Raw genomic sequence first — 10,694 nt, 5'->3', positions numbered from 1 at the left:
GCATGCAGCGCGGTACAGTGGCCAGAATTGTTGATGCACTAACGGAACAGATTCCTGAGGAGGACAGGGAAGCTGAGAAGCAGAAGCTGGAGTTCAAACTACTTTTGTTCTTATACTATGCTGGCAGCATAATAAGTTTTCGGAAGGTATGTGTACTGTTTGGTATCTCCGTAGCCACCGCATGGCGATTTGTTGACGACATTGTGGCCATCCTGTCAAGGCTCCACACACGCTACGTACATTTTGCCTCTCAGCCCATCCTTCAAGAAGTCATGGTCTGTTTTCACCAGCGCGGTGGCATTCACGGCATCATTGGCGTAGTGGCTGGATGTCACATTCCCATTGAACGTCCGAGCGAGCAAGAACATGCCTATGTCAATCGCAAAGGATACCATTCCATCAACCTGATGGCTGTTTGCGATGTTCACGGGAAGTTCTTGGATGTTTGCATCGGGTGGCCCGGATCTGTCCACGATGCCAGAGTGTGGAAGAACTCGCCTCTTGGAAGACTTCTCGAAGACCAACATTTCCGGAACCGCACGCTCCCACCACCGGGTAGCTTCATCGTCGGTGATTCTGCATTCCAGCTGAAGCCTTGGCTGATCACTCCATTTCGTCACAACCAACTGGGACAGGGTGTGCATACGGCTGCGCAGAAGAGGTTCTTCAACAAGAAACTCAGCTCTGTCCGTGCAGTTGTCGAACATTCGTTTGGCCTGCTAAAGGGAAGTTTCCGTCGCTTGACTTACCTCGAGACAAAGCCTGTGAAGAAGGCAATTGTCTATCTGCAGTCGTTTTCAAGATAATCATCAAGTTCTGCAGGACTATTTGCTCTCCGCCGCGCATGCCTTCAAGGCCCAAGTCTCCCCCTCCCAACCGCCGTCGGTTGCCATGGTGACCAACCCCTATGGGTCCCGGCGGGCGCCCGAGACGCCGGTAGCCGGCTAACAACAATGCCGGCCGACCCTCGTCCCCTGCCCCGGCGGCCCGCTCGGCGCGGCCGTCGCGCGGGCTGGCGTGCTCGGCGCGCGAGGGGACATGGCAATGGGAGCAGCGAACAGCTGACTGCTCCCGGCACTGGGACCCATGGGCGTCGCCACAGGGGGGATGGGGGGGGGGACACCGTCCCCCCTGGAGTGAGGGTGGGGGGATTATCCCCTCCTCAAATTGAATGTCAATCGAAGTTTTCGAGCTGCTTTTTCTCAGTTACCTGTCATTCTGCGGAAAAAAAGAAGTAATCCTTTACCGAACAAGTTTTTTTTTAACGGGACAGAAGACCTAAGTCTCTTCAGGATGCGGTCAACATCATGCAGGAGGTGCCTGAGCCCGCAAGAGCAATGTTCCCAGAAGTGAACAAGCTCTTGCAGCTCCTCCTGACACTGCCTGCAAGCTCTGCAACGGCCGAGAGGAGTTTCAGTGCGCTGCGCCGCCTGAAGACTTGGATTCGTTCGACGATGCGCCAGGACCGACTCACCTCGGTGGCTGTCTGCCACGTACACCGGCACCGGGTGGATGCTGTGGATGCTGACAAACTCGTGGCTCAGTTCGTCAGCCTTAACGCCGGCCGAGAGCGAGTATTCGGGCGTCAGTGAGCTGTGAGTGGAGGTAATAAACCTGTGTCTTTGCACTTGTAAGTTCGATCTTTCTCTGGAATGTTGGATATTTTTATTGCAAGAGCCTTTCAATCACACGTGAATCGAAAAGACTCACGTTAATGCGACATTGCACGAGCAATTCAAAGGGAGACGAAAGCCGATTTAGGCGGTCATAATTAAGCACATGCCTTTAGGTATATAGAATATGCTTCGCCTGGTCTGTAGCTGAAGCAAAACGAGCATATTTAACAATGAATGACACGAAAGTTTATCACCAAAAGTTAAACGGCTTCCTTTGAGGAAAGTCAATTTTGGTAGTTGTGTTAACCCTCGCCCGCACATGCCATTTTCCCATCCTAGAACGCACATGGGGGGGGGGGGGGGGGGGCGGTTGCCACCCCCCCCGCGCCGTTTCGCTCCTGTTGGAGATAGAGCTTAGCGGTAAGACCAAAAAGATTCTTTGGGAAGAGACGAATCCAATGATACCCGATTTTACCTTCCAGGTCAGGTCAAACTAAAAAATGTTGCTGTTTTGGGTCACCGTTGGATATCAAGTGCGCTGCTTGAAAAAAAAGGATAGAGGAGCAGCTATAACAAAAATCAGTCTTCTAGCTCTAAAAATGTTGAGTGCAGAGCAGAAAGACTACCTGGGGGGCGGGGGGGGGGGGGGTGGCAACCACCCCCCATGTGCGGGCGAGGGTTAAACAACTGATCTGTCAGACGTTACCAAATTCAGACCGATTACTGTCGTACCTGGCTGGCATTTCTAAAATCACTGAGCGCATCGTTCACCAGCAATTGAGTGGTTACTTTGAAAAGCGCCAGCTGTGGACCTCCTGTCAGCATGGCTACAGACGGTTCCACTCAACCGAAACCGCTTTGACCGCTTTGTCTGATTTTATACTGTCTGCCATGGATGCTTCTGAGGTAGCACTAGTAGTTCTCTGTGATCTCTCCAAAGGATTTGATGTGGTCAATCATGATTTGCTCTTGTCTAAACTTAAGTTGTATAATGTAGACACTCGCTGGTTTGAATCGTACCTCTATGACCATACGCAACTAGTACAGTACCATGGAGCGGACGGCCAGCTTGTTCGCTCTGAGTCGCTACCAGTCACCAATACCATGGGCGTGTACCAGGGTACCGCCCTCGGTCCGATACTTTTTTCGATCTTCTGCAATGACTTGGCTCTGCACATACGCAGATGATGTTCAGATCGCAGTAAGAGGCAGAAAGAACCAGATTACTGACCTGATATCTACCATGGAAGGTTACCTTGCTGTCATGGCTGATTGGTTCAGCTCGTACGGCATGAAGGTCAACCAGGCGAAAACACAGCTGATTGTCCACGGCACTAAACGTAATCTGCAGAATGTCCAGCCTGTCCTGATCAAGTTTGGTTCGTTTGTCATCAGCGAAAGTCGTACAGTGAAAAACCTCGGACTTGTCATGGATCGCTATCTCACGTTCGAAGACCATATCACCCAGCTTGTAGCTAAATGTACCGGTGTTCTCATATCACTGTCTCATTCCAAACACGTATTGCCTTCGTGGACTGTCGCCCATGTAGTGAACGCGCTGGTTGTGAGTTCTATTCGGTACTGCATCTCCGTCTATGGGACCTGTTCCAAAACCCAGCTACATCGTGTGCAAAAGCTCAGCTAAACTTTTGTGCCCCACACACAAAGAAATATTGACACCGTCAGCGGTGTAATTGCACAGTACATATCTGAGCACTTGAGGAAGGTTAATTTAGTCCCTTCCCCGCTTAAATTACACGCATTAGCTTCTAAAGAACACCAAGAAGAAGGTAATCGAACACTGTTAGGAGGGTTGGGTGTTTTACTACACCATGATATAACGTTAACGGTGTTAAATTACACTGAAGCTCTTTTTAAAAGTATGCTAATATCCTTAAGTTACCCCATGTACGCGGTTAAAAAACAGCCTGGAAGACCTTTTCAACAAATAGTACATATCTGAGCAGTTGAAGGTTTTTTTACACCCATCGTATATCTACGAAAACACTCTTAATCTACTAAAAATATAGTTCTACGATTCTATTAATACAACGTTTTTACTTTTATAAACCACATTATAGGTATTAAAACACGTGCATATTATAATAATACCGTTGACTAATCTTAATATTTCAGGGTACATAACATTCGTAGATTCCTGCAAATGTCCAAACAAAGTGCCTCAACGAATACAAAACATGTTTATTCGCATGTTTCAAACACTGGTGTCGTAAACCAAGTATAACGAAACCGAAAATCACCATTTACGGCTAAGTTAGCACTTTTGCATCTCGCGATGACGATGCACAACCTCACGGTTTGATTATTTCGCCAAATAAGACATCCGCTAATAAACACAAAACAATTTGTCACCTATTGTAGGAGTTGGAACAAAACGTAGGACAAGTGGCCCAGAACATGCATGTATTCGAATGTTAAACAAAGGGTACACCAAAAACTTAGGCAGCAGCAACGCGTGAAACACATTCAATGACGTGGAAACATCCAACACCCGATACATAATCAAATCAAATTCTACTGACTCAGTAATCCCCTAACTCGCTATAATCCCACAGTAATTTCCTACGCCTAATGACTCATAGCACTGCGGCACATCTTTGCGTCATAGCAATGACGCATAGCACTGCGGCACTGGTGTAGTCAACCTATGCGAAACAGGAAATCACCATGGTGCCACCGTAAACAACGATTTTGTTATCATGACAAAGGCCTTTAAGAAGTGCGGCACATCTTTTGAAAGTTTTCAGAAAATTCAGGTTTGCTTTTTCAACAGCAAAAAAAAACACAACTCTAACCAAGTGCGTCCGTATTATTGTCCCTTATGGGATTATTGCCCTGCATCAATCACTTCGACGCCGTCTCGTTGGAGTTCGCCACTGTTTGGCTGGCCGTGATCACAACAGCCCATAAGTCCACGAAGCTGTCCCACATCCTTGGCTGACTCTGAAACAAGCCAGAAGACCCGCGCTCATTTAACGATCCTTCATGTAATGCCTATTTAGGTACTTTGATCGGTTATTCGATACTTGATTCGCAATTTACTTTCATACCCTCCGAAAATAAAAACACGGTCTTGACAGGTATTAAGCCTATTCCGGGCGTGGGTATTCAGCTCATACTTGGTGACTTTTCCTAAATATTCATTACGCAAATTTCAGCAAAAAAATGCCGTTTCAGGTCAGGTCAGGTCACCAGAGCGTTTTTTTTACCCCACCTCAGAAACGTTTGCAATCACGTCAGAGCTAGAGTTTTTCACGGAGCGATTTCCCCTTTTCAGGTCATCATCACAGTACCAGTATGTGTAATTTATATATAAGAAATTGCATATCTGTGACCTGAGGTAAGGTCAGAGTCGTGATCTTTATATTACAAGTCCATGTGAAAATATTGAAATGCGTCCTGCTTTGAGTAAACGAGTCAAAACCATCCGATTCTTTCAGGATTATGACAGATTATCTGATCTGTAATGACTCAGATGCCATTTACTGACAAGGGTACTGGGAAGGGTCATCCGAGGTCATGTGACGTCATCATTTGTTTTTAGCTAATAAATCACGATATGAATGGTGCTAAAGACTTGTAAATGTACCAAACTGTTTGCCTGGTTATGACGCGTTGATTGGTATCCAGCGATCAGCGTGACCTTCTTCGGACAAATTTTAAAGTTGACCTATTAAGGTCATGCAAGTGTAGCGTGTGCTCACCGGGAAAGAAAGCAAGAACCTAGACCAAGATATATGTACAATAACGAGAATGAGATTTAGCGAAAGCAAATAGACAGTCCCTAAACAGAAAACCAAGGGCCCTAACACAGCGAGCCGGCCGCAGACCACGTTCGTCCGACTCCGCGCTCCGCTCATTCTATAATTCGCCGCCGCGCGGCGCACCCCTTCCGCCCGACCGCCCGGTCACGTGACCAGTGGGCGGCCTCAGGCGGTGGCCGCTCACCGGTCGGCCGGCCGGTGGACCACCCGCCGGCCACCGCCGCGAAACGCCGTTTACCATTTGTCACTCCGATTAGTGGTTTTCGAGATCTGAAGGGGGTCGAAAAGGCCCCCGCCCGATTCCGAACCTTCCAGAGCCCGTCCGGAGTAGGGTTATAACTTACCTTCGCGACAAGCGCACGCAGGAAAAGCTCCCGCAACCGGACGCTCCGAAACAGTCTAGCCTCCTCCACGTTTCCGCCTCAGTCATCCTGTTACTGCTGTATCTGCAGTCTGCAGCCACCATTCCACTTCTGTTCTCCACTTCATTTCCACAATATGTACCGCACAATTCGATAAACACCACTGATTCTTCATGGTCAGAGCACTGCCAATGCGCTCCACGCCTCAGCCGACCAGACTGAGAAAAAAATGGCGGCGAACGCGGGCGCGCATTCGTCCTTTTGCGCATGCGCGAAAGGAAACCCCCGTAAGCTACTTTGAGATTTGAGAACACCTCCACGGATATTTTACACCTTTAAGAAGTAACGGGCGTCTTTTAAAAGTATTTACAAGGTAATTATAGGCCTCAAGGTGTAAACGTAACGCTTTGCTGTCGTTTTAATACCTTCTTCGGTGTACATAAACTGATCCCATCTTTTTATAGTCTAGATATACTTTTTGTACCTCAACGGTGTTTGAGAAACTAACCACCTTCATTTCTACTTTGATAAAAAAGAAGGGATGTGTTATGGAAGTGTACGATCATTCTTTTGAAAATACCACTGACGTTAAATAGTGCATTTGGCGTAATTGTAGTCTCTGTACAATATTCATGAAAATTGAAATACTTTGGTGTAAAATAAACCTGCTCGGTGTTAATATTTTTGTGTGTGCAGTCATCAGTGGGCGTCGTAAGTACGATCATATTTCCGATGTACTCCGTCAGCTTGGGTGGCTGCGTGCCGAGCAGCTTGTGAGCTACCACAGACTCTGTCTAGTCAAAACCGCCTTAGGTACTCGTTTGCCTGCCGATATAGCTGCAATGTTTTCGTTCGTTGACACTTCCTATGAAACCCGTCAGAATGGCCTGCTTTACTGCTCTCGAGCTAAGAGATGTTCTGGTGATAGACGACTGGTTCACTGCAGTGCTGCGTTCAAGCGGCGACTGAGGCTGCTGCTGTTGCGTGAGGCCGCGGCCGGGTAAAGCTGAGCTTGTGTGCTTGTGTTGTGTTATGTCGTATAGTCAGCACCGTCTCTTTTACCCGTTCTTTTACCCGCTCTTTTCATCTGTTTTTATTCGTATTGACGCAGTGTGACTCGGGTGCGGAAGAGCCATTGTATGGTGGATGTACCTATGAATACATTGATTGATTGATTGATTGATTGTTCTATGTATTTATAATTTAAGTAAAGAAACCGGAAATAAGCAAGTCCAAACCTTCCCCATTTACATTTACCATTCGTACTCAAAGGCGTTCTTCTGAAAAATCAAAATATCTTAGTGACACCCATGCATTCTGACATTAAAAAATAAAATCAAAGCATAGTGTGTCGTTTATTCTTTGTGTCACACGATGCCCTGGGCTTAAAAATTATGCCTGAATGAACACAATGAAAAGAAGTGCGCAATAAAAATAATAAAAACCGGCTACATCGAAAATAAAGTGCATCAAATCCAGAGAGAAGGCTGAAAACGGGGTTGCGGGGTTCTAGCATAGAAAAAAAATCCTGCAGGATCCGTCGAGCTTCGTCCCCCCACTCAAAAACCCATGGCGACGCCCCTGGACAACCACCCGAGTTTTTTTCGCAGGTCAGAGACATGGGCAAGTTTACGGCGACCGAAAATGACTCCAGCAGCGAAGTTCAAATTTTTTTGGAGACGATCGAAATTTTTTTGGGACCCATTGCCATAAACTGAGAGGCAGTACTGGATGCGTGAGATAACGAGTGCTGTCACGAGCGTTCTAATGATGCCCTCCGGGAGACTGTGGCGCGCATGGGAGAGACCGATCAACAGTCCCGTACACCGGCGGCTGAGTTCGGAGACGTGAGCGTCCCAGGATAGAGTACTGTTAAAAGTGACGCCCAGGTTCCCCACCTGCGCGCACGGCTGCAACGCTGCGTCACGGAACGATACCCTGAAATCTGGCAATTTGTGTAAATTTTGACGACTGCCGAAGACAATGAGCTGTGTTTTACTGGCGTTGACCTTCAGGGCGTTAGCGCAGAACCATTCGTTGAGTGACGCGAGCGAAACATCCATGCGCGAGATGAGAACTCCAAGGTCCCTGGGCAGGACCGCTGACCAATACTTGTAACTTGGGTGTCGACTGTTGGGGACCATTTAGACAGGTTGCTGGCGCAAGTCATCTGGAGTCTCAGCGTGTGCGCACGTGCAGGGGCCGCTTTTATGTCTCAAGAACTGATTAGCCGATTGCACTCAACTTTGGTACACCGCTTCGGTCGGGTATGAAAAGAAAAGAGTATGGTAGTAGTAGTAGTAGTAGTAGTAAGTGTATTGAGACCGTCCACATGGTGGGTTTTCAGGTATCGCGTCAATGACAAATATAACACTACATGGGCACATCGCCACAAATGCCAGCAATATTTTATCGCAAACTATACTGAATACTGATACATGCTATTGAAATAAAAATGTACCTATAAAAGTGCATTAAAATGTATCCGAGGAGCAGAGAGCCGGCATCGTCACCGCAGCTCGCGGACAGCAGTTTTGAAGCCTCTCAGGGTCGCGGAGCCGCGTATGGAATCGCTGAGACGATTCCAGCCGGCAGCAGCCCTGTACGCGAAAGTACGTTGGCTTGAAGCCAGGCGATACCTACGATTTACGAAGGTGTAGACAGCCGCGTTCCGCGGAGCGCGTGTTTCTCGCGGAGACTGCAGCGCGAGCGGTGAAAAGGCCACTGATCTCAGGGGGAGCCCGTCCATCTGTAGCGCCTTGTACACCTTAGTGACGTCACGGAGCGCCACCAGGGTCTCAATCCTTGACCAGTCCAGATGAGCCAAAGCTGGTGTGATGTGTTCATACTTTTTGCAGCCTGTGACTACTCTTGCCGCGAAATTTATAATTTTTTGAATTTTGTTTATCTGGCTCTTGGTGGCCCCGCCCCATACGCACAGTCCATATGTAATATGCGGTAACACATAGGCTTCAACGATGATTTTCAAGGTAGATTTACTGAAATAGTGTCGGAACTTGTACAGAGACACCAGGACTCTGTTACATCTCTGAACCACGCTTGCAATGTGAGCGTGCCAGGTCAGCTCGGAGTGGAGAAAAATGCCAAGAATTTCTATCTTATCAGAGCGGATTATGGTGGTACGATTTACATCAAAGCAAAAATCAGCGGACTTAGCCAGGTTGCATTTTGACCCGACCATGATGAAGTTGGTTTTCTTTTCATTCAATTTCAAGGAATTTGAACTAAACCAAGCGTTCAGTTCGCGCATTGTCAGCTCTAACCCGCGCGGGGCTGGGGTCTCCAGCCGAACGCGCGGGGATGGGGGGGATAAATTTTACCCCCCTGTTATCTCCCGAACTAATGGTCCGATTTGGAAAATTCAAACGCCAATCGAAAGACCTCATCACGAACAACTAAAAACATGTACTTAATTTAAAGTTTGAGGTCAAGGTCAAGGTCAGGTCAAGGGTACAAATTGCAAGTTTCTACAGTATCGGTCTTGCACCGTAGTTGCCGAAGAATGGAGTCATCGACTGAGACTGATTGCCCAAAACGTGTTCTTAGGCTACCAAGACAATATGCGTTGCATACAATATCATTCAGAGGTCAAGGTCAAGGTCAGGTCAGGTCAGGTCAGGTCACCAAAAAAACAAAATATAGAAAAGGGCATGTGCGACACATGTTTTATGGGTCATTTTACTCATAGAATTCTATAGGCACACTCAATAAGTGATATGGACCACCTCTGGATGAATTTCAGGTCGAGGTCAGGTCAAGGTCAGGTCAAGTGAGGTCAAATTTTGAAGTTTGTTCTTAAGGCCTAAAAAGGTGTCTATCTGATGCAGTTTTTCACGGCGAATCGAATGGTGCTATTTTTGTTTCCGTACGAGGTCTAGAACTTCCAAAAAATCATTTTTCAAAATTTTTGTGTGTCGTGACGTCATAAAATTTTGAGTAACTCCCACATTTTTGAACCGATTCTTCTAAAAATTGGTATGTAGGTGCACATAGACTACTTCTCTGACATATATTCCGGTTTTTTCGATACACTCAAAATTTTGGATTTTATAACTATTTTCCCAAAAAAGTCAGTTTTTTGAAGAAAAAAAATTGGGTCAAAATCCAAAATTTTCAAAAAAACCGAGATAGCCATTTCATAGACAAAGTAGAATCACGTATAACCTTTTTTATTACGTCTTGATTCCTTTAAAAATGAAGATGTTAGCGGCGTTTAAAGTTTTGCCGTTTTTGAGGCGAAAATGGCGAACATGACGTCACTAAAACGTCAATTTCTCAAACATTTTCCGACGGATTTCGCTCAAATTTTCAGGGAACGTGTCAAATTGATGTAAGAAAAGGTACTGAAAGTTTGGTGCCGCTGCGCGCCGCCGTTTTTGAGATATTGCAAAAATTCGCGAGCCCCCCCCCCCCAGCCCCGCGCGGGCTAATCTAGCTTTTAGATCGGCGAGACCCGCCCCGTCCGGGGACCAAGAGTCGACATGGACTGTGTCGTCAGCGTATGAAGTGAGGATGCCGTGAGTCAAATGTGTTGCCAGATCAGTGGTAAATAAAATAAATAGTATCGGTCCAATTATTGAGCCCTGCGGCACGCCGCACGTCACGGGCAGCGTCCGTTTGCCCCCTCTTACATTCTGCTGACAAATAGCTACGAAACCCCTCGTCCTTCACACCATACCACGACAACTTGTTGAGGAGGAGGCCGTGGTCGATGCTGTCGAACGCCTTAGACAAATCCAGAGTCATTACCGATGAGATCAGGCCACTATCGGTGTTTGAGACAAGGCGATCGACAACACCGAGCACGGCGTCCTCCGTCGAGTGGTTAGAACGGTACGCGTACTGGCGGGGGTTTAAAATGCAATTGGTCTCTAGATAATCAGTGAGTTGAGTGCAAACGACCTTTTCTA

The sequence above is a fragment of the Amphibalanus amphitrite genome, unplaced genomic scaffold (genome assembly GCF_019059575.1).
Source record: "Amphibalanus amphitrite isolate SeventyFive unplaced genomic scaffold, NRLGWU_Aamphi_draft 000551F_arrow, whole genome shotgun sequence".
Classification (NCBI taxonomy): Eukaryota; Metazoa; Arthropoda; class Thecostraca; order Balanomorpha; family Balanidae; genus Amphibalanus; species Amphibalanus amphitrite.
This window is presented reverse-complemented; position numbering follows the sequence as displayed.